This window comes from Nasonia vitripennis (genome assembly GCF_009193385.2).
Source record: "Nasonia vitripennis strain AsymCx chromosome 5 unlocalized genomic scaffold, Nvit_psr_1.1 chr5_random0007, whole genome shotgun sequence".
Taxonomy (NCBI): Eukaryota; Metazoa; Arthropoda; class Insecta; order Hymenoptera; family Pteromalidae; genus Nasonia; species Nasonia vitripennis.
Genome location: NW_022279658.1, coordinates 18574 through 44844, shown reverse-complemented (window position 1 = coordinate 44844; position 26271 = coordinate 18574). Strand labels below are relative to the sequence as shown.

The window sequence follows — 26271 nt, the reverse complement described above, 5'->3', positions numbered from 1 at the left end:
CGCACATGCACACACATATTATACACACGCACGTTTACATACTCGTATGCACACGCACACACACACATATACACACGCACACACACACATATACACACGCACACATACATTACACGAATACACACACAGCATATATACGCACATGCATACCCTCATACACACACATATTTTGTTTATTATATACAATATACTATTTGAATAACCGAACCCCGAACGTTCGGCTACAACTACTCGACACAGCACACACGCATACGACGACAAATGTCTGCTTTAGCAGTGGCATTGGAGCACGAAAAACGGAGCACTATAAAACAATTACCTTTCATGGCACGGCCTACTGGCACCTTGTTGATGGCATGCGCGACGTTCCGGAAAGCTTGCGTCTCCCGGTCGTGAGGTGGATAGTTGGATAAGGAGTAGCATTCCTGGTGCATTTTCTGCACCTCCTTATCCATCAAAAGCGGCAAAACACTCCGCATTTCCATTATGTCCAGCTTCGTGAGGCCTCGGATGTCAGGGATCGGCAGCTTGTAGGCTGAAACAAAAAGAAGGCCAAACAATATAGCGCGAGCGTTAACAAGCAAAAAATTACTGCACTAGGCGATGTCAATATTAACGCAAATAGACAGGAAATTGGAACTTACTTCCATACACTGACCACTGAGCCATTGTCACGGTATCGAGCAGCAACTTTGAGAGACGAGCGATGATGATCTGCGGTGAAGCAAAGTGCAACTGACTGTCAGCTCGCGTTTCGACAATTCGCGCTAGTTCGACAGGCGATGCTCACCTGTCTTCAAAAAATCACGCTCCGCGCGCGCCGCTGTAAGCTCTCCCCCTCTTTCGCAGAATTCATGTCATCAAAAGAGTCAGGGAATCATGCAGAGATGCATATTGCTCGCAAACATATTAATACAAACGCATAACTTGTTTTTGTGACCATTTCCAGAAGAGTCTGAAAAATTTCATAAAGCGTTATTGGACGAATTACATTTACGAAGCTCGTTGTTGTCACCAATGACGACTTGTTCTCTACCAGTGAGGTAAGATGCAAGCCACCGAATGACTTGCTTAGAGAAGCAGAAAGAGGACAGCTTTCTGAGGAGCTTGTCGTGACACACGGTGTCAAACGCCTTGCTGAAGTCAAAAAGAATAAGAAGTGTTACCTTCTTCCAGTTTATGCCAAGCCTAACATCATCAGTCAACTTAATCAAGCCAGACTGTGTACTGTGTCCAGTGCGGAAACCCGTCTGAAAATCGTCAATGAAAAGTCTTGACTCAAGATACTCGGAAATCTGCCTATGCACTAGCCACTTCAGCGCCTTGGACAGAAAACAGAGGAGGGAGATCGGACGATAGTCAGTTAGAGCTGTTGGTGATCTGACTTTGTTGAGCGCACGCACTAGTGACATCTTCCAAGAGAGAGAGAGAGAGAGAGAGAGAGAGAGAGAGAGAGAGAGAGAGAGAGAGAGAGAGAGAGAGAGAGAGAGAGAGAGAGAGAGAGAGAGAGAGAGAGAGAGAGACAGAGAGAGAGACAGAGATAGAGAGAGAGACAGAGAGAGAGAGAGAGAGAGAGAGAGAGAGAGAGACAGAGAGAGAGAGAGAGAGAGAGAGAGAGAGACAGAGAGAGAGACAGAGATAGAGAGAGAGACAGAGAGAGAGAGAGAGAGAGAGAGAGAGAGAGAGACGCGAGTGTGTGGAGAGTGTGTGCGTAGTGGGAAATTCGTTTATCAGGAGACGTGTGTGTGTGAGAGAGAAGAAATTGCGCGAGAGAAGTCGTAGGAGAGGACGCGAGTAGAATCGGGAGAAACGCGAGAGTCGCTCAGATCCGATTCTGAGAAGTCGGGGCCGTTTTGTGTTGCTAGCCCGCGCGAGAGATAAAGGAGAGTGGGCTAGCGAACGGCGCATGGCGTCGTGGCCGAGACGAGAGCGGCAGCATAGCGTGCTGCCTTACCGACTTCGTCGGGACAAGTCGAGCCGAGTGAGCGAGGGAGTTTCGAGCGTGTGTGAAGCAAGAGAGATAGAGCGAACGTGGAGAGTCGGGAGAGGCGCATTGTCGCGTGGAGAGCGGGATTTTGTAAGTTGGAGAGAGAGTGAATAAAGGGAGAGTTTAAGCGAATTCGAGTGTAATTTTTCCAATCACCTTGAATATCCCGATTTAGGACGATCTGACGGAACCTCCTCCGAGATCGCAAGGAGATTCGGAAACGTTTATAAAAATAATAGTGTCGCGGATTCGGGGCCGCGGAGCTAGAAAAAAAAATAGTTTCGCGGGTTTTGCTACGTCACAAATTAATAATTTAATTGATCTCTATTGCCTATTTTTAACAGGGTCTGCTTGCTAATGTATGAGGCGGTTTTTGATACATAATTGAATACAAGTTTTGGATGGTTCACTGTCCAAAAGTTTGCAGACCCATCTGTTTTTTTATTATAGAATACGAACACTGTCGTTAATTTTTTTTTCACAGAAATTCACGCATGTTTACATGTGTTCCTAACCAACCTAACCATCAAAACAACAGGCTATTCATTAGATAGGTCGCTTGCCCAATTTTTGAGAAACCGATTTTTACATTTTAGCTCTTTAGTTGAAAACCGCTCGACGAAATCGTTTTAAATTTCAGTAGCAGATAGCTTTTTTTATGGTGAATCACCAAATAAAATTTTGAAGCATTTGACCATATTGATTTAGAGATATAAGAAATCAAAAAATTAAAACCTTGATATCTTACGAACTATAGGGGTTTGAAAGCTGTGCAATGAACTTAGCTAAAACACATAAAATATCTACTTTTTCCCAAAATCTCAAGTGCAAAAAGGCCTTTTTACGTCCGTAATCGAAGCACAAAAAAAAACTGATTTTTTCAATTTTCGATTTATTACTAAAAAAATAAGTGGTCAAATCACTTGAAATTTTAATGGGATACAGTTTGACACGTGACCTATCGACATCATTTGCGCAAAGTAATGCTGTTTAGTTTCAGAGATATGAATTAAAAAAAAAATCACCTTTTTCGTTTTATCTGCCGAACAAAGCCGTCGATCCCGAGCACTAAACGAGGAAAAATAGGTAATTTTATTCTCTTTTAAATGCATTATAGTTGAATTATTTGTAACAATGGGATGATTGAAAAAAAACGCAAAATAGTGTTTTTCAAAAATCATAAAAAATATAGTAGTTTTTTCCGAATTTAGAATCCAAAAATATATATATGCATGTCAAATTTTATTGATATTGACGGAGTAGTTCCAGAAATATTACGGTATACATACACACACACACACACACATCTATACGGACATTTTCTAAAAACACTTGATTTGAACTTCTAACACACCATAAAGTATTCTATAGAAGTTTTGAAGAAACTCAAAATTTTACTATTACAAAGCTTCCTCTAGGAGGAAGCAAAAATAAATTAAATGGTACATTTTACAATTGTTAAAATATCTGTTCCCTTGCAGAATCTTATAACATAAAATTTACAATATTTTAAAAATGTCAACTTTTATATAATTGAAAATTCAAATCCTAAACAATTTAGTTTAAATGCACTTGATTACAACTGCGAGCGAACGTTAGCGAGCGAGGTGATTATTGCTAGTATTATATTACAAATATTATTATTTATCCGAAGTTGATTAAAATTTCAATAAACTAGCGCGCCACGAGCGGTCGGGATCGGGATAAAAAAATTAGTTTCTTTAGTTTGTGCGAGAGGAAACTCCACCCAAATTTTCAGCCCGATCGGTCGAAAATTGCCTGAGATATCGCATATCACACATTTTTCACGCACGAAACTATAAGGCACTTCTGTGTCGCGGTCGTGCCTATTTAGAAATTTACAGTACTTTTTTACTACAAAAAATTGCAAAATTTTTTACTACAAAAAATTGCAAAATTTTTTACTACAAAAAATTACTACTCAAAATCCCAAAAAATATATAAAATTGCTAAAATAAAAAAAAATGGGCATTTGCCACGTCCACGTCTTTGACCCTGGGTTCGGCAGAGAGCGACTGAACAATTTGTCTAAATAACAATTTATTGACTTGACAATCATCTAAAACAATTTGTTTAACAAACAATTCGACTAAAATCGGAAATTTCTTATTTTAGACAAATTGTATATTAGATAAACTGTTATAAATAAATTGTTAATTAGATCAATTGTTATTTAGATAAATTGTCATTAGATAAATTGTTTTAGATAAAACTGTCCTGGTCATAAACGCGGCCAAGAGCTAGGTAGTGTCATTTTATAGGGGCAGGACACAACTACAGTTCCAGTATGAGCTTGACGGATCGGCTATTGCTCGCACGGAGATTGTTAGGGACTTGGGGGTTTTATTTGACTCGCGCTTGACATTCGCACCTCATGTGGATTACGTGGTCGCTAGGTGTCGTGGGCTGATCGGATTTGTGAAGCGAACTACTCGAGACTTTTCCAACGTATCTGCTATTATTTATCTTTACAATACTCTGATTATGCCTACTTTCATTTATTGTTGTCAAATTCCGTTCAGTATAAATTTATTCGTTACGTGGCTTACAAGTCCGGCCGGCCCATGGCGCCTATTGACCATGATTATTCACTCATTGCGCCTTCGTTGGGTATTCCTTCGATACACTTAGTACATCGGTATCATGATGGTCTGCCTACGTTTAAACTTCTGCGTAAATTTATGATTTGTCCGTCGATCTCCGACCTTTTCTCAGTTAGACAATTATCCTATAATCTGCGTAGCCATAGACCTATACACGAGCATCTGGCGCATTCGAACTTTAGGTTCTTTTCGACCTTACCTAGATTAAAGCGTGATTGAAATTCTCTCCCTCAACGTATCACTATCATTGAGCAGTGGTCTGAATTCAAAGTGAACCTCAAATCATTTGTGTCGGCATTTGGTTAGGAAACCGTTCATAATATTTGCCGCTTTCGCTGATTTGTGTTATTCAGTTATCGTATTGCCGAAGCGCTGTGAGGACTCGCCTCATAGTGTCGACCGTTAAACAATATCGTTTGTTAACGCGTCGGTGCTCTAACACTCTTCTAATACTCTTCAATTTTCCATAGTCAATACATTTGTAATCACACTCTTTTCTTTTCAATAAACATCAATAGTTTGACGGTATACATAGTATAACTTTTCATCTCAAATTTAAAGAGCGTGTTATTATTTTCACATTAATTGTTTTGATCCACAAGTCTCTATCAAAGTCGAGAGACTATAAATACTTTTTTAGTTATATGAGATCCTGGTCGGGATTTAACGATAACCCAACTGTCATGCAATTTCGTAGAAATTTCCAGTACGCTTTAATGATAACTTTACTAGTACCACCCGTCGGAACAAATTGCGAACCAGAAGAGGCGCAATTACTGATTTCCGATTTCAATAAATGTGACGGCGATACGGATGAGGATGCCATTAAAGAACTAAACGATCTAAAGAACTCCGCGATGAGCAAAAGAATCGATGAGTGGTTTTTTAATAGAGATGTTGAATTATTAATTAATGACGAAATGCAAAGTACGTGTAACGATGTCGAGGAAGAGCAAGGCTCAAATCTATAAAAATGGAGTAAAAAATACGTTGCCGGTTATCTTGCGTTTAAATGTTTAAATAAATTCAACTGCGATAATTGTCTTCAATATTTAATTAATAATTCTATGTAGATATATGTTTGAGAACGCCAAGTTTATCAGACATATCTCTCCGTAAATACTCGGTCGATGATGGTACGCGCGCAATAAGTCGCATGGTTAATTTATAAGATATACTAACAACATACTTATTTTATTTAAATTCCAGTTTATTTTACGCCTACTTTGATTGAATAGGTGCGGATTATATCAAACTAGGCGTGGAATTCCGTGGTTTATGTGGGGCTATAGGCAAAGGGCTTCATGGTTTTATTTGGAATAATTGTATAAAACTAATTTTTTATATAATAATATAATAATATAATAAATCTTTATTTCGGCCTCTTAGCCCAGAAATGGACTTGGCTAGTTACATGTGAAAAAATAATTTTTATTCATACATCGTAATCATACACATACCTCTTACATATTATCTTTTTCTATTTATCTATTTTTCTACTGGTATTTCAATTAACAGGTGTATGACTGAACTTTGTATTTGCTCGCTTTTTTTTTTACATTTTTACATTTTTACATTTTTACGTTTTTACAATTTTTTACATTTTCCTTTTTTGATTACTACTATATAATCTACATTTTTACATTTGTACATATGCGCACAGTTAAAGTCTTAAATATCCTTTATACAATCTAGTTGACGCATTCTACAGTACCTGCAATTTATACTTAATGAATGTTATTTATCTTATATACATATAAATTTTTCTAAACCTTGATATACTACACACTCATACAGAACATACCACGACACCGAAGCGTCTCCGTGAATTTTAGACCGTAATACAATTAAAATTTTTATTTTTTTATAATTTGAAGAAACTCGCTTTACTATACCTAATCTTTTTCTGTTTTTTCTTTTATCGCCTTTACAATATTTTCAATCGCATTTACAATTTTTATATTACCTTATCCCTGAAATAATAAAATTAATCTTTCGTATTTTTCCCCCGGTAGTTTTCCGTCCATTCAATAGTTTTTTCGCATTCTTCAATATAATGATCAAACGTTCCCCAATCTTCCCCGCATAGGTAACATAGTGTTTCTCTTTCGCCTAACCAATATTTATTCACATTTTCGAAGTTACCACATCTAACTCTAGCTATTACAGACATGACTTTTCCGTTTTTTCCTTTTTTAAGATTCATAGGTAGCTTATCACATAATATTTCTTTGTATTTTACATTGTATCTGGAATTCTCTATATTCTCGTTTATCATTTGATTTTCTATATCAACTTTCCTTCTAAGTACTTCGTCCTCTACCACGATATTCTGCGCAATTTTATCTAAAATGTATTGTACACTTATCCCTGTTTCGTTGTAATACCTTTTCCTTTCTATACTATAAAGATTCTCGTAATTTTCTTTCTGCATTTCCCTCTAACATATTTTAGTCAACCTGTTTTCGCCCTGTTTTGCTATTTTTTGTTCGAATCTGACCGTTCTCGCACCCCAATTTAGATTCATTTTTCTTGTACCCGTTTCCTTATATAATATATATTTTGGAGTCCATATGTCAAGCCTTAGAATCCATCTTATATAATCAGTTTTTATTTTTTCTAACTCTTTTTTAACCTCCCATCCCCATATCTCTACCCCGTAATCCATTACGCTTCTTACTAGATAATTGAACAGTTTTATTCTCCTCTCAAAGTCCCCCTTACAGCATTTTTCTCCTAATCCCCATGTTTTTTTGCTGCGCATATTCCTTTCTTTTTTAATTCATCGATGTGGTCTTTATAATTTCTGTCCGTATTGAAAACGAAACCTAAGTATTTGAAACTCCTAACTTCTTCTATTTTTTTATCTTCTCAAAACCATTTCTCTTTTTTACTATTTTTCCCTTTGTTAAAAACTAATACTTTTGTTTTTTCCGCACTTAACATAAGTTTCCTTTTTTTCTAAAACCTTTTGAGCGTGTCGCACACGTCTACTAGACCTTCTCTATTTTCTGCTAACATCACAATATCGTCCGCGTAAGCTAAAGACCATATTCTAATTTCTCCTATTTTTACCCCTCCTATATTACTTTCTTCAAATTCTTTTTCTAATCCCGCAATATATAGACAGAAGAGTAGTGGACTCAGCACACACCCCTGCCTTAAGCCCAGGTTGGTCCAGAATTCTTATCATTCCCGTTTTCCACTCTTCTCCTCCGTGCATCCAAACTTCGTTAGGAATCTCATCTGCTCCGGCTGCTTTTTTCTTTTTTAACATTTTCCATGCCCCATTACTTCGCTCCATGACAGCACTTCTTTTTCTTCTGATTCTTTATATTTTTTCTTCATTCCTTTTTTTTTGGTAACTCTTGAGTATATTACTTCTTGCCATCATCCTACAAACAGGGGCATGATCCGAGTCCACTCTCTCCTCTATCTTGAACCTGACTATCCCTTCCCTCATTTTTTCATTCACTATTATGTAATCAATTACCGAACTTCCCCTAGGTCCTATAAAAGTAAATTCCCCTTCTTCGTCCCCTGCTGTTCTGCCATTCAAAATAACCCATCCTTTATTTTCTATAAAATCTACCATTTTTTTACCCCCATTGCTTATAATTTTGTCCTTGCTAACCCTCTTATCAACCCCTATCCTTCCATCTAGGTTGTAATTTTTTCCTTCCTCTCCTATACGTATATTGAAATTCCCTCAAATTATTAAATCCCCTACCATTTTTCCCCATTACCTGTATTATAGACTGACCATATTGTCATTTTTTCCCCCCATCTGTTATTTCTGATTTTATTAGCCCTTCATCGCTTACCACTCCTATTTTACTTTTTTCAATAACTAAGTCTTTTCTAACACCTATTAAGAAACCGCCTTTTGCTCTTCCCCTCTTATGAACCTTTTCAGCCGGTATTAGGCTCCATTCGAATTCATTTGCTAATTTCTTTTTAAATCCCTCAATATGTTTTTCTTCCACCCAAGTTTCCGTAAGACTTATAAAATCCCCTTGTTCAATATAATTCCAACAATTTCTATCTTTATTAAAAACCCCTGCTACATTACAAAAAATAAATTTCCTCACATTATCATTATCAAACTTGTCATCATACCTCTCTTCTTGATTCCATTCCTGATCTAATGAAAATTCAAACCCTCATTACGAACCGTCCACTTGTTTGCTTCCCTATTTTCCGCGGCTAATCTCAAGTTCTCTCTGTTACAATGCCGCTACCCTAAGCGGGTCTTGGGCGCTGTCGTCCAGATCGGACGGGTGGGTGCCTATCACCACTACACAGCGCGTCCTTAGGTTGCGGATAGAGGAACAGCCCCTGAGAAAGAGGTTAGCTGCGAATAAATTGAATAAGCAGCCGCGGACAGCCGATAGGAACAGGCGTGGGTGTGATGAGCCCACACTGTCGAACGCATTCATCTAGAAACACTACGCAAGCACCACAACAACAAAAACACTTCACATTATCTCTTATCTCTCAATATATCTCTTTCATCACACATTACAAAAATGGGCAAAAATCCTGCTGCCGAGGAGGATGCGGGAGCGATGACAACTGCCCCGAAAGGGGATGTGTAGAATGATTCGTCACCTGGTAACGATGCCAGCGAAGGCGCGCTGCCTTGCAGGGGGGCGTTAGGATGCGAGAATGAAACCGTAGTGTGTCTGACGACGAATTGACACTGTCCTCGTCAAAGTCGGGAAGCTCTCATACTTAGTTCTAGAGAGGTATGGGGGTTATCACCTCTAGAACGGTGGACTCACCTGCGATCGGTGTCGAGGTTGTTGTCTAAAAACGTTAAAATAAGAATATACAGGACAATAATACTGCCGGTGGTTCTGTACGGGTACGAAACGTGGGCTCTCACTAAGCAGGCGGACAACCGTTTTAGGGTATTTGAAAATAAAGTCTTGCGAAAAATATACGGGCCGCAGAAAGATGAGGAAACCGGGGAATGGAGGAGACTACACAATGATGAGTTACACAATCTGTACGCGTCGCCAAATATTAGCAGAATAATAAAATCGCGCAGATTGGGATGGGCAGGGCACGTAGCGAGAATGGGAGACGACCGTACGGCAGCGCGGTTCATGAAGGGCAGGCCGATGGTAACGCGACCTCTAGGTAGACCTAGACGTAGATGGGAGGACAACGTAAAAGCGGATCTAGTAGAAATAGGACGGGTGGGTGTCGATCGGAGAGGTGCATCTTGGGTGGGGTTGACACAAGATAGGGCAGTGTGGAAGGCTTGCGTAGATGAGGCGATGAACTTTCGAGTTCCAAATGCCATGTAAAAAGAAAAAAAAATCTCAAGTTCTCTTCTTCTTTATCCTTCCTTTCTTCTAGATCTATTCTCTCTATCAATTTATCTTTATCTTCCCATTTATACCACGCATTCTTGTAAAAAAATTTACCGAACCCTATTTTAAAAGCCAGACCCTTTTCTCTTTTTTCTTTAACCCACGCGGCAATTTCTCCCTGCTTTTTCCTATCCTCATAGCTTCTAAAGTGCTCAATAAAAATTTTAGTTCCCGCTAATTTACTTGTGTTCCGCATTATTCTCCTCTTTATCCTCCGCGCTACTAAGTTTTATTACAATCACTTTGCCTTTCGTTCTAATATTATTGCTACCTATTAATACTTCCACGTTTAATCTCTCCCTTAAAAATTTTAGCACCGTCGCATTTACCGTTTCTTTATTTTCGTCAAACGCTAATCCTTTTATTGCTATTACATTCATATTCTCCATTCTTTCTCGTTCCGATAACATACTTTTCATTTGCGCAACTTCTCTCTCCGAAAAACTCGCACGGCTCCACCGACTCGCGCCTCTTATTCCCGTATGCCCGCTCTCCGCCGAGCCGCCGCTCGCGAGGCTTCGCAGCGATCCACGCAACGAAGAGAGACACGAGGCGCCATCTCCCGAGATCGCGTCTAGCCTCAAATCTACGTCCTCGCGCCAGCGTGCGTCCCGCTCGCTTTCCCTTTCTTCTAACTCTTTCAATCTTTTCTCTACTTTTTCTACTCTTTCTATCAATTCTACTTCGCGCGTTTTCATTTCGATTTTCATTTTTTCCATCGCTAACGCTTCTTGCCTAATCTTTCTTACCTCCTCTTCAATTTTCTCCTTGAACTCCTTTTCCTTCTCCGTGAATGCCAGCTTCTTGATTCTGTTGTCCAACGTCGTTTGGTTCGAGTCTACCGTAGTTTTCGAACCGCTTCTCGTCCTTGTTTCCTTCTTATCTTCTTTCTCCTTCATCTCGTCGCTGGTCCTCGTCGACTTGCCCGCCATTTCTCTGGAACTCGCACGCTCTCGAGACAAAGAGAGCACGCTTCTCCGCAACCTACCTAACCTGCAATCTCGACCCTACTTTGCAATCGCTTTTTGCAGTCCGCCCGTACAATAAACTATAAAATTATTATCACCGCCTATCACGTTTGCACTAATTAACACTCCGATACACTTATTTGTAATTATCTTGCACCAAAAAAAGGTAAAGCACGCGAAAATTCACGGAGACGCTGTCGCATGCGACCACTCTCATACACGCCCTCTAGCCAAGTCCAACTAATTTTTTATAATTATGTATAATTTCCGCGTTTTATTAAATTATTTATTAGTAAATTTTAATCACACGTACTAGTTATTTGAATCTTGTTATACAATCAATTCTAAATAAATAAGATAAAATAACCAACGCCCTAACAACAGTACCTCAAAGGTACCGAAAATCTATTAAACATTTTCAAAAATAATTAGAATATGTAATGTAATAATTATTTTATTTTAATAATATAATAAAATATTAATAATAATAATAATATGTATAACTGTGTATAAATGTGAATAAATAAAACCGCTGCCAATTCTTTGGCACGTAGCTTCCTTCAACATTATGTATCGCTTTAATATCTGAATTGTTTTTAATTCATATATAATTCTATAAAGTTTTTGCACTTTTTCGTTTGATATATAAAATTATTTCGAATCAATTATATATGCATAATCAATCATAGTTCTCTCTCTTTTTCTCGCATAAATATGATTGTTTAAATATTGCAGAAAATATAACAGAAGAAACTGCAATATCCACTGCAGGACCCATACAGAAATCATGCAAAAATTTTAACAGAATTTATTGCAGGTATTGCGTGCTTGCATTAAAATTTACGTACATAATATAGCCTTAATATAATGATCAGTATTATATACTACATTTTTGTATACAATATTCGATAAAGCATGTTTGCATGTTGAAACTCATATACAAATCTGTACATAGAATCAGCAAGTTTATACAAAATATTATGCACAGAAAAGTGCAGTAACTCATGCGCAAATCATGTACAGCAACATGCATATTCATATACAGTTCATGATATAATATCTCATGCAGAAAATCTTGCATAAAAGTTTCATTTTTTTATGCAGATGTTCACGCAGTAGCTCATGCATAATGTCATGCAGTCAGGTATGCAGGATCACATGCAGATTATTTTCGTAAAGGATACTAACTGAATCCAAAATTTTGAATTGATTATTGTCTTTTACTCCAGTTATCGCGTCACGTAGAAAAAACGACTCATAGTATACAGGGTGAGAAAAAAAAATTTTGAAGTCTAATATTTTTTAAACTAACTGGTTTCATAAAGAACTCAATGAAAGGGATTAAGGTGCTATATAATGCTAACTTAATTCGAAATTTGAACTTGATTATTGCCTTTTTACTCCAGTTATCGCGTCATGTAGAAAAAAGATTTTTTTCAGTTTTTGATGTTTTTGTGTTTTCTTAGGATCCGCCCCATGAAATGACTTAAAATAAAGTAGAATATAATCGTAATAACTTTTAATAATCATGTTTTTTTTTTTAAAGATTCAACATTTAGTATTCTAGTTAAAACAATTTTAAAAAATTGCGCTTAATGGTGTATAATAAAAGAACGACAAACAATAATATCAATTTTTCGCGGTAAAAAGATAGGTAATTTTATTTTCTTTTAGGTACATATTAAGCAATTTACTTTTATTAACATTTCCAATAACTTTATTAGAAAACACTGAAATATCAATACTAAAAAATCACTATAAAAAATAACGCGTACACAAAATGTAAAAACGGACTTTTTTCCCACTATGTTCTAGTAAAAACAAAGAAAATGAGATTTGATGGGTTAAAATCCACTGAGTAGAAGCTGAGATACAGGCGTCTACATACGCGCATTCACACACATATACATCCGTACGGACATTTTCCAAAAACACCATTTTTCGACAAAAATGCATCAAAACACACTTCCCACATGTTTTTATACAAACTCCAAAAATTACTATTACAAGGCTTCCTTAGAAAGGAAGCAACAAAAAAATTCACAGTGGTTTCGAACTCGGATCAAAAAGGTTTGTGGTCAAGTACGTTGCCCATTAGACCAACGATGTCGACAACTGAAATCAAGTCGATATGATATTTAAGCTGTGACTGCATTAGGGTTTTAGGATAAGAATTTTCATATTGTCTGCTTTATTGTGCATTTGTAATGTTTATTACTAGTTACGCACAGTTATTCTGCGCTGGAAACAGTAATAAGCATAGTTAAAGTGCGAAGCATTACCATTGATACATAGCTCAACAACTTTTACCGTCTCGGGCGGTATGCTATCAATCGCGCATGCTCATGTTACCGGCAGAATCTAGAGCTCCGGCAAAACGCCAGAATCAGGCTCAAGCGCCGCGGTGGTCGGGGTGCGTACTCGTACTCGGGGTGCCTCACTTTAGGATGAGGCTTGCGCTTCTATTAAGATCTATCTTCTTTGGTAGTGTCACAACCCATAAAGCCATGAGCAAACAAAATTATTTTACATAATTCAGGTAATTCATTTCTTATCTTATTTATGAACCAAACTCTAGCTTCTGTCTTGAAAATGATATATTTGGATTCTTTATTTGTATGGTACATAAGTAAAATCAATAGATTAGTGTCATTCACGATTACGCAAGTGTGACATATTTTGTACTAATCACATCAAAAGTTTCATTTCCCTGCTACTGAATCTTATGTAACAACCAAACTCCATCGATAACATAATGAAACGTTTCAATATTACACTTATAGTCACAAGATTGTGAAGATATTGTTGCAGAGAGGTTTTCAATGGCGGTTACCAATAACGATTTATTTACTACTAGGTAAATTTGTGGACAAATAAAGCGAGCGGATATAATAATAATTTATAAGCCATTATTTCTTGTAAATTAAAAGTCCATTTTATAGCTATTGTTACTAATCTTTGGAAAAGAAGAGCAGGATCAAGTGACACTGTTTTTCCACATATTTTAACTGGTTTATGTAACAGCATGTTATTTCCTTAAATCTGTTTACGAAAAACATAGTCTAGGACAAACTTTTCAGTCATATCATCTAATACGCTTTTGTACCAAGTATTTTTAATTTTTCTATATTAACTTTTTTTGATGCTGTTATTCCTGTAACAATGTTTCTCAGAGTTAGGGTAGTATCAAAACGTTTAAGAGGTTAAAAAAATTTAGTACTTTACCAATATCTGAGTGATCTCTTTTTATAGGTGCATTCGTTGCTTCCTCATGTTGGTTACTAGTCGCATACTTTGAATCTTGGATAGCTTCATTTACTAAAGCACGGACAGGCATTGAATGTGTCCAAATTAAACGTTGATTTTCATTCAATGACTAAATCTGGAGAAACTGCAGAACAAGAATTACTGTTTCTATTTATCACAAACAGTCCTTTTTCAGATTGTTTGTATAAGTCATTATTTTATATTTTTAAATCTTGCATTTGTTGTAAATAAATGCGGACTGATTTTGTATAATCATCAGAATCAGCTTAATACACTGATAAGTAAAGTGTATAACAATCGTTGATAATACGTAAGCCTTACAAATATTGTTAACTTCTTAAAGTCCACATACTTTTGTAATCCGTCTTAGATTATCTTAATATTAATTATGTTCTTAAAATCTTCATTTTTTGAATCATAAATTGGTGTTAATAATATAATATGGAGTGCTGAATCGATTATTCTATGTCTGCGAATCGCTCGTGAAATAGCTTTACCACTAAAAATGTGCTTTACGCAACGAGCAACATAAATTTGTTCTAAAGCTAATTCAAGATCTGTATTCTGCATTAAATATCCAACGCAACTAATAAAGTTCATTCTGGTATGAATGCCTCCTAAGATAACAACCATAGTTTCACTGTTTCTACTATATATTAACGATGTCTTATAAGAAATCCCCCTAGAGGCAATAATATCTTATGCTGACAACACTGCAATAATATCAAGTTGTGATAATTGGAGTAAAACTCAACAAATTGTGAATAAATATTTAATAGTGATATCTAAGTGGTTAGCAGTGAACAAGTTATCATTAAATATAGATAAGACTGTATGCATAACTTTCGGTAGCTATAGGGATAGTTTACCAGCTCAAATTGATATTAGGATTCAGAGTAAAAACATAACTAGAGTTAAAGATCTTAAATATTTAGGAATAGTTTTTGACTACAATCTAAAGTGGGACGAACACATTCAATACGTAGTTAAGAAAACGAAATATTTAGTATTTATTTTTTACAAAATTGTTTGTTGCACGCCGGAGATCGTGCTCAACGCGTACAGCGAAGCCCGTAAATCTCAACGACATTCTTTGACTTATACCAATGCAAACTCATAGACGCCGAGGCCGAGGTTCGTGCCACCGAACACTCGGCTCGTCTATTAAAACTCAGTTCTCTCGCACGACGCGCGCGATTACTTGTAATTGTTACTGGCATCAATACACGAAATATTCTTATCACGCAAGCGTTCGAGTTGTTATCTATCGACCCCCGTCTCTCGCGTCTCCCGCTCACAAACTCGACAGGGTTAGACCAGGAATAGCCGCGGCATCGTCGTCGCCGTTGGCAGTCGAGAAACTCTGAACGCGGAGAAAGCGCTGCGAGCTTCACTCGCCGTGCATTTTGTATTCGCCGGCAGCCTGGCTGTATTGTACGGAGTCGCCATTCTACTGACGGCTAACGTCCGTCGGCGACTCCAGCATCATCGATGAAGAGCCGTGGCGCATTAGATTATCGTAGTAAGAAGTCGCTCGGTGACACGGCGGCACCTTCGCGGCCGCCGTGCATAAGTCCAGTTGCCCCGTTACAATACATTGGTTTATATGTGAGCTGTGACCTCATGCTTAACAAGGCGAATTTCACCTCGTTCCTAAAGTCATGAATTTTGTACGGTGATAGTTTATTACATAATTCAATCAGAAAAAGTATTATTTTTATTATGATCTAAGCAAAGTCAAACAGCTGTTCGTTGGCTCTGTCGAAGCAAGGCAGCGAGCTTGATCACTGCGCATGCATTGTGCGCAACGATCAGGCGACCGGCTGTTGAGTGTCGACATTGTCCACGCAGCTGACTGCGCCTTGTGTTTTGACGTTTTGAAGCAGCCTCCCGTTTCTTACTTATAAGACAGCGCAAAAAGTATTTAAAAGTAATGCACCCAGAATGGCACAGACGATGCGATGTGTGAGTATCAGTCATCTAGGAATGCTGCAATATAATACGTAACTCCAGCAAAAAAACTTGAGTTCTTTCTTGGAGATTATCTCTTGTTTTGTGTGACTATTCCTGCTGTTGCTCCTGCTAATTCTACTACTGTGCTAATTATATATTTGGCCTGCTAGATGCTGTCTAGGTGGCCATCACACAAGAATCACAAAAATTATTGCTATGTTCTTGTGTTTATTATTTTTCTTATTTAAAACAAATATTTATTCTGCTCTGTGCAGTGAAATTAGTGACTATGTGTTTGTGTGATCAGTTTCAAGAGTTGAATCAGTATTGTAATTCTGATGCCATCTAATCGTAGCTATTGGTAGCTGATTGGCATTTCTGGGTAATTCAACGTTATCTGGTCGTGCTGCTTAGTGTAACTGGCTGATCTAACCGTATCCGGAGACAATCCTGAAGCTATATTCCAACTTTCTGGCTATACTGGAGACGTTTCTGGTTTTTTGAACCACCTGGGAATGACCATGGAGCTGTATGTTTGCTTTCTAACAGTCCTGGTTGGCGTTGTTGGCTGCTTGAACCACCTCGGGATGATCTTGGAGCTGGATTCAACTTTCTGGGAGTGTTAGTTGATGTTCTTGAATAATTAAACCACTTGTATACGGTTCTGGAGATAGGTTTGTACAATCTGACATAATAATATGCAAAATACATAGACATAGGAGGGATCTCTTGAAAAAATTTTGGCGGGTTTAATATACTTGATAGCTGTCTTGTTTTACATTCTTATTCTAAGAGATCAGTGGTTTCCATCTATCAATAATTATTTGTGAGAAAAGTCTGTAATATATTTTTCTATGTGTCTAGGTGTACGAGCAATGCTGCATTTGTTGGCATTGTAGTTTACTGCATACACCGGAGTATAACTAATGATATTAGTGTCGTTGGTATTTGAGCTGTCAAAATCTTGGACTTGGGGGAAAGCTCCATAAAGACTTCGGCAGTACTGCATTGATGGATGAGTGATTTTATCAGGTGAGATCAGTGAGTTGAATAAATATGTTGGAGTATGGCTACGGCACTTGCTACACTCTGACAGTTGCGTAGAGCGCTGTGCGCATGCGTGGCTCTCCCGCACATGGGCCTGTAAGCGCGTGTCCGCGCTCGGCTCCACTTCGTACCGGCAGCTCATAGAGAGCACACCTAAGTATCCGTCTAGATCTTCTCTTAAATAAAGCTTTACTATTTAACTAGAATCATACAGTGTTTATAATTATTTATCCACCTCACCACATAACTCCCTCAGGTTATGGGCCGGTGAGTGTGGGCGCTTCCACTGCACAAGAGCATTAAAAACCGATACGGCGACGCGATTTTGTTTTCGTGTGCCGACATAACAGTGCCTAGTGCATTTTAAGTACGAGACAAAGGGCAGTAGAGAGACTCAAGGATTTGTGTTTTTCACAAGTCCGCACCCTTTGTCAAGCGGCCAGGAGCCATCAACAGGTGTCAACGAGATACCTGAAAAGCTGCTCAGGCAGGGTCCAGGAGACAAAGCAATCATGGAAAACGGCGATTTTTCCGGCTCGTCAGCGAGTAAGTAATTTGCACATAAAACTACTTGATATAAAAGCAAAATTAGTGATAGAGCGTTCTTATAGAAAAACAAAGTAAAATCAGTGCGAAATTTCATTCTAAAAAGCAAGAAAGGGATTGAATGCGATTAAACGTTAGCATTTTTACTATATTAAAAGTAAGTGTTTAGTAAAAAAATCAAAAGTAAAATCAGTGATAGATTACTGCTAACTAAAAGTGCTTAGATAAAAGATCATGAATAAGTAAAATCAGTGCTAGAACGATATCCGAAAAACAAAAAGCTTTTGTCGAGCTTCGTGAAAGACGCGGGCCTTGTTCGGATTCTAAGAATCGTTATCAGAAAGCCGGTAAAAGGGGAGAGGTAGCCAAAGATGGCGGCCGCCTGAGCGTGCGGGAACAAAGCAGCAACCGGTCGCTGCATGCACATCAGGCGCGCGCGGCGCTCGTGAGTGCGAGAGAGACGGACTCGAGCCGCGGGGAGAGGGGCGCCTTCTAGCTCCTTTCTTCGCTCGGCGCATGAAGACGTGAGTCACGTCCTTCTTTCTCTCTTTCTCCCGATCTCCCTCCTTCGCTCGGCGAATGCACTGCGGCAAGCTCACGTGCGTTATCGGCGGACTGCTAATAGACAGCAGGGTGCGACTTTACCCACATACAGTTAAATAAAATAGTTTCAGAGGCACATATGAACGTCATTTACTGCCTACAACGGTAATAGAATTGCATATATAAAAATGATTACAATCGTTAGTCACCTTGACTTGAGCAATAATTTGAATTAATAGATTGAAGACTTGAAATAAACATAGAACGTTTACAGAATTATAACAAACAACATATGAGTCTGTGTATAAATAAATCTAAACATTTTCGTTATAAATCAACTAAAAATTGTTATCATTACTAAAAATCTGTGTTGCATTAAAACTGCAGTCAATCATATAAAATCGCATTTTGTGAAGGCCCCACATAATGCGTACCCAGCTTGGCTCATCATAGCAAGCTAAATGACACTTAAAAGAGGTACGTTAAATTTTCTAAAAATTAAACTCCTTGTCATTAATAAAATCATAAAGTCAACACAGTTACTGGATAGATACTAGATCTAAATATAGAATAGAATAGAGTAAGACCTACTGATCAGGGTATCTTACAAACTAGACTGGAATCTGCGACAAGAATCGCTCCTACTTGATCGGAAAACGAGAAAATGAGCTAGCCTCATGTTCCTAGACAGAACTCTAAAATGTAATGAAACTCAAACAATATACTTATTGCTAATCAGACAGATCATCCTACGATAGTGGAAAATCTCAGAGTCCCAAGAGGAGCCAGGAGACTTATATGATCTAGCTTCTGTCAAACTTCTCAGGAGGTCTGACGGATCATTGTACTTCTGGAGGACAGAGCACCAGCTGAGACGCTTTGACGAGTCTCTGACCAGAGAAGAGAGAGCTCTGGTAGACAGAGTCTGACCAGCCAGTGAAAAGTATTATGACTTTGAACTGACATACCAGCAAGAATACGTCACAAGAAGGGTGGTGCAAGACATGATGGATGGGCACACCCGAACGATTCTTGACGGTGTAAAGGAACTGGTGAAGCAACTGGTGACACCCAATCAGTAAGAAAAAGCAGCCGTTGCTCCAAGGTCAGGGAATGGTCCCAAGATTGTTCGCCAGGAAACTCTCCGAAAATCAGCGCAAGTCAGGTTGACTTCGACTCCGCTGAATGCTCTTACTGCTGGGAAGACGAACAGAGAGGACCTTATGTCCATGAACATCAATCTCGGTTCGTCCGTCGATAAGCCCAGGCAGTGGGAGTATAGTAAGTGGGACTAGGAGGAAGATTCGGACACAGAGAGTAATCCGCTACACGATGCCAAAACATTGCCCACGAAAAGACAATACGACGGCAATGTTCGATCTGACCTTGAGTATGCTGGAGGTACTGGCTTTGAATCCGATTCAGAGCGCTACAGAAACCAAGTGAGTAACAAAACTAAATCACATAATAAGACTAATAATGATAGCCTATCTGCGGCTTTGATTAATGAATTGATAGAAAATAAACTTAAGGTACTTCTTAATGAAAAAGAGAAAGAAAAAGAAAAGAGTTCAAAAGAGAACAGGTTGTTAAATTTATCTGAACAATTAAAAATAGAGTTTTCAGGGAGAGATAATCAAACTAATAGAAACTATAAATTGACCACGAATTACAAATTTGAGATGTTCGAGGATTTCTTGAAATCTGAACTCAGAATAAAGAAATTGTTGTACATTTTGGAAATTACGTCAAATGAATTACATAGTGAACAAACGGTCATAGATGACAAATTCAAAGTAAGAGATATAATTATAAATAGAATTGACACGATTTATTACAATAAAATTATAGATCTAACTGAACCTAAAGAAATCTTAACTAAATTAAAAGATGTCAAACTATATGAGTCCAGTACGACCACTATCACAGCTAGAAACGAATTATCTGAGATGAGATATGTCCCTGGCAAAGAGTCAGCATCTGAATTCTATGATAAGTTTCAAGAAAAAGTTAGAGCCTTTGAGGCTATTCCCGACGCTGAAGTACTCTCAGAGAAAGATAAACGAGATTACTTTATTCAGGCAGTGTCAGATGCAGTTCCCGAGATAGTAACTGCGAACTGTCTGTTTAAAGCATAAACATCTAAACCAATGTCATGCGGTCAACTTAAAGACTATATGTTACAGGTGGAGGCTTCCAAACCGGGACGAGCCAAAGCACCAGCTGGTAAGGCATTCCATGCTAGTGGCAAGCATGCTGGCCAAGCACGGCAGATCTGCAAATTATGCGGCATGGACGGACACTGCAAAGAAGCGTGTCCACATCCCGAAAAACGTATGTGCTACTACTGCAAAAAGTTAGGCAGTCACGTGGCACTTGACTGCAATAAAAGGAAGGCCGATCTTGAAAGTTCCGAGTACGGCTCTATTCAGTTACAGCAGTCCAAAAGAGGACGCTGGAATTTCCAAAGAGGAAACAGCTCCAATGCCTTCAGAGGGAGAGGATGTCAGTCTGGAAACAGCAACTCTGGACAGCCAAACACGACCAAGCCCTACCATCAGAACTCTTCGAGAGGAGCCAGAGGTGGCATGAGCAATCGAGGCCGTGGACGAGGACGTGGCAGAGGAGGATTTCAGCAACGCCCCGTAAGCAACAACAGCTCCAACCCCGTCTCCTCACTCCAGGCCATAGTAGAAAACTATGAAGGTACCGATAACGATTATTTATGGTTAAATTAGTAATAACGGCGACGTACTAGTTAACTTTATAGCAGACTCAGGTGCGACTGAGCATCTTAGTAACTCTAAAATGTATTTCAGTGAATTTAATGACAAAACCAAATCTAAGATAGAATGCGCAAACAAAGAGGGTGGTTTCACTACCTCAGGGATTGGAACTGCTAAAATAGTAACCAATGATAGTAAAACATACGTGTTGAACAATATTTTGTATTCGAATGAATTGTCAAATAATCTTCTGTCGCTTAGGCGTTTTGTAGACCAAGGACTAGAGGTTTATTTGAACAATAAGATTATTGATATTTACAACCCGGAATTAAAGAGAAGCATATTGACAGGCAAAAATGAGAAACCATTTTGGTCAATGAAATTAGTAGTTGGAAATGATGACGGCAATAAAAATAGGTTAGAATCACAAATTGCAAGTTATTATAACACCAGAAGTAAAATGAATGTAGGACCTATTGAAAGTCGGAAAGATATGAGGAAAGTAAAAGAAACTATCGAGACAAATTCAGAGAAAAATGAAAGAAAGTCAGATAATGAATTCTTGGAAACGTTAGAAAATAGGAAAACTGTAGAACCTAAGAAATCGATTGAAAGTTCAAATCATAACAACATGTCTGAGGCAATGTTGTGGCACACTCGTCTGGGACATGTGTCAAAAACATATTTACTAGCGTTAGCGAAGTCTCACGGTGACTTAATTAATTTTGATATTGTAAACAAAGACACGACGATACAAGAATGTAAGATCTGTCTGGAGGCAAATAGTGTTAAGCTACCGTTTGCTAAAATCAGATCAAGAGCGAATAAACCTCTGCAGGTGATTCATGGCGACACTATGGGACCAATTAGTCCAGTGTGTCACCCTGGGAAGTATAAATTCGTGTTAGTATTGATAGACGATGCTACTAGAGCGGCTCTAGCCTTTCCTATGCAAAACAAGTCAGATGTTTCTGATTGCATAGAGTCTTTTGTTAAAAGTCTTCGCAACCTCGTCGAATCTGACGAGAAATTCTGTTTTCTCAGGTGCGACAGGGGTACGGAATTTACGAGCCAGGCTACGCAAGACGTACTAGCTAAATATGGTGCCGAATTGCAATTAGCGTGTCCAGACACACCGCAACATAATGGAGTTGCCGAAAGATTCAATCAAACACTAGAAAATAAAGTAAGAGCGATGATGCTTGATTCAGGCTTACCACATTCATATTCTGTTTACATCTATAATAGAACACCGCATAAATCAATCAATATGAAATCACCTTTAAGTGAAATACTCTAAGTCAAGCGCTTCGGTTGTGCAGCTTATGTAAAAATTCCACGGAATACCGAGACTAAGTTTTCACCACAAGCTATGCTGGGTTTCTTGGTAGGATATTTGAGCACGGGTTATACAGTACTTGTGCCCGAGGAACAAAAGTTGTATGATAGCAAACATGTAAGATTTGTTGAGAATCTGACTTACAGAGATTTTCATAATCAAAGTACTGAGGTGGACCTAACCAAATTAAGCTTTGGAGATTCACAAGGTACAGATGAAATAGACCAAGAACCTATAGTAGAAATTGAAAATAATATTGTAAAGACTAACAAGGAAAGGTACCCAACCCGAACTCACCGATTTTGATGATTTTCATATATGTTGTAGAACATAAAAAAATAAGAGACACGTATTTTTTTTTATCGGCTAATTTTCACTTTTAAGGGGTAAAAACCTCCCCTAAAGTTAACCCCCAAAAAGCGTTTTTTTTTAAAACCTCGGCTTAAAATTAATATTTTTCAATAAAAGAAATTGGAGGTTATTTCTTACAAAAAGAGCAAGTATTTCATGGTGATTTGAAGAGTAAGGGTAGCATCCCCTATTTTTTAGGGGTTGAAAACATATATTTTTTGGCATAATTTTATAATAAAAATGTTTAAACCGACTAAAAAAAATTGGAAAAAATGTTTAAACATCCTTAATAACAAAATTTAGTTGACGTCTTTCGGTGTTTTCATAAATATTATCCCTAAGGGGGTAAACCACCCCTAACACAAAATAACTGTAAATATGTAATTCAATACATAATATTTCGTAGAAAGTTTGTATATAGAGGTTTTCGAGGTCGCTGATTACAAATCTGTTATCAGATTTTGAAAATTCAAAATGGCGGATCCAATATGGCGGACGGAAATATCGAAAAAAAATTTTATATAATAAAAAAGTTTCAAACGACTAAAAAATTTGGAAAAAATTTGTAAACATCTATAATAAACAAATTAAGTTTTTCGGTTTTTTCATAGATACTACCCTTTAGGGGGTAAACCACCCCTAACACAAAATAACTATAAGTATACTTCAATCCATAATATTTTGTAGAAGGTTTGTATATAAGGGTTTTCGAGTTCGCTCTTTGCAAATCTGATATCAGATTTTGAAAATTCAAAATGGCGGAACCAATGTGGTGGACGAAAATGTCGAAAAAAAATTTTAACTTTCATAAAAACTTGTTATAAATGTGTGATCTTTGTAGCCTGTACATGTGAACTAAAGAGCCTTAAACCCTAAACCCCTAAAGAACAAATAGGCTAAATGGTTGTGCTTTTTAACCAAACCACCTCAAATTCCTAAATTTGTAAACAAGAAAATTCTGTGTGTGAAGCAGTTTTATAATTTCCGTAGAAATTGTTATCAGAATGTTATTGAAATTCCTTTATTGTAAATTCAACTTATAATGTATTTTTGTTTATAATATTAGAGTATAATAATAATCTACAATCTTTTATCTTTTGCCATAGTGCATTTTTTGTATTGAGCATAAAATATATTATTTTACGATGTTTTTACAATAATGGTAGTCCTCATAAAAGTGTTTAAAGCACAATGCTTTTTTGCACCAACCACATCGTACAATTGCAATGTTTGTGCACCCTTCTATTTCACAATGTGTTGCACAAGACTTTCCAAAACTGAAATCTATAGGATTATCAAATTTATCTGGTTTATCATTGACGTAACCGCTTTTATACCAGGAATATTTAAACAAATCTATATATCTCGGTGAAGACAGTTGGTTGTGAACCAATGATTGAAGTTTAATTATATTATTTCTCACATGTAAATTCATATCATGATCCATTAACATTACATTATCAGAAAATGTTCAGACAAAGTTTTTCCAAATACGGAATCTATAGACATCAAGTGGTTGTATTTTTCCTGTGGTTCCAGTTGGAATATTTTTTATGTTAATAATTTTATTTTGTGGCATTGTTTCTTCTATAACTTTGTCTCAATGACCACTCCAAGAATCAAGTAATAGTATTGAGTGATGGCCTACATAGGGATAAAATATTTTTTCCAACCAGATTTTGAAGTGATCTGCAATTAAACGACTTACTAATTAACTGATCAACGATATTACAATGTAAAAATTGTTATTAGTTCCCTTACTTGTTGTTAATTTTCCAGATTTGGATGCTTCCACGTACACGTTTTCTGGTCTAAATATGTTTTGTTCTACAATAGGGCCAAACTTGCCACTTGGTTCCTTTAAAACAAGAAATAGCGGTGACAACAGTTGTCCAGTAGCTGATATTAGTGGCTGTATAGTATAACTGTGCGTTGTTGCTGAAATTGACTGTACCAGACATTGCACTTGCTTTTCTCCTTCTACTGCTAATCTTCTTCCAGAATTCATTTCTAGCTGAAATCCGCTCTGATCTGTATTACACAAATTTTCGAGTCCAATCCTTGGTATACACGATTTAACGTCATCGATAAATGCTTCAGCTTTAGCCGTAAGTTCTGCACTACTTTCTAGTGTTTTTCTTGTTATGAACTTATTTATTTTCCTAGAAACTATTCGGTGTGCTTGCTTAAATTTGAGTAACCAATGTTTAGAAGCTTTGAATCTAATGTCATCAAAACCAATTTCTTTTTTAGCTTGTAAGGCCCATCGAATTATATCTTCATCATGGATAATTGAACCACTGTCGAGAGCTGCTTGAAAATTATCTAGGGTATACTGACAAATTTGTGCTACTTTTTCTCTATACGTGCCACCTTTATTAATTGAATGAGCCCAACGACGTAGCTGACTAATAGATGATACTTTTTTGAATCTGTTTTGCACTGTTTTGAGACTTAAATTTTGCTTCGTTTTGCTACTTCTCCAAAATTCTACAGCTCTTTTTTTTTATTCAAAATCTAGTTCTTCATTATCTGCTGTACATTGATTTGTTGGTGCTATATCCGGATCAGGAAAATGATGTTGCACTTCATCTTCAATTATTTCCACATTATGGTCTTTATACTCTTCTTGAAAATCCAAAGAGTCATCAGTAATCATTTCTACATCGTTGAAATCATGTGTTGCATCTATTAAAATTTCTTTTATTTTTTCGGCCAACTCTGTTTCGTGATAATTCGTGACACTATCTGGTATGTTTAACGCTTGAAAGTATGCTAATAATAAGTTTAGAACGTTTAACGGATTAATTTTCATTTTTCAATCTAAAATGAAAACAAGCGGTAAAATTTATACAAGCTGTGTTTTTGCATGTAAGGAACGACTGCTACATTTCTACCAGAATAAAACGAGTGAATGTAAATTGAATCAAATCATTAATTTATGCATTGGAGAAGAATTCTCGTTCCACTTTGTGATGTTCGGAAAACTCTATTTTTGGTTTTATTCAACTTTTATTCACTTTGAAATTGAATAATGTAAATCTATATAAAATCACTAAAGAAAATTTTCTACAACTGTATGATACCACTGACAAACAAAAAGACGTACTATTCGTACTTTCCGGCATCGAACTAGAATACCCACAAAACTCACTCACTGCCTAAAAAATAACACAGGCAGCTGAGGTAAACACTCGATGAAAACAATCTAAAAAAAGAACATACTGATTCGCACATATTGTCAACAACTTTTATGAGTGAAAGACATTTATCTGTGGAATTATCATTGAATGTACGATAACATTCATTAAACTAATGAATGCATATAAAATTCCCTTTCAATAACAACGTGTTCTTTAATTGCAAATGAAGTTCGAGTATTAATATTCTTTTATGTATTTTTACCAATAACAAAAATTATCATAGTAATATAATAATAATAATAATAAGAAGAAGAATAAGCATAATTGCAATAGCAATAATAACAGTAATACTGATAATAGCAATGATAATGAAAAATAATAATAATAATTAGAATA

The 26271-nt window shown here is 37.2% G+C and overlaps 1 protein-coding gene across 9 annotated transcripts in view; it reads left to right on the top strand.

The window, feature by feature from the left end:
* Nucleotides 1-26271, top strand: part of LOC107982113 — a 729835-nt gene that overhangs the window by 698854 nt on the left and 4710 nt on the right. The window lies entirely within an intron of this gene.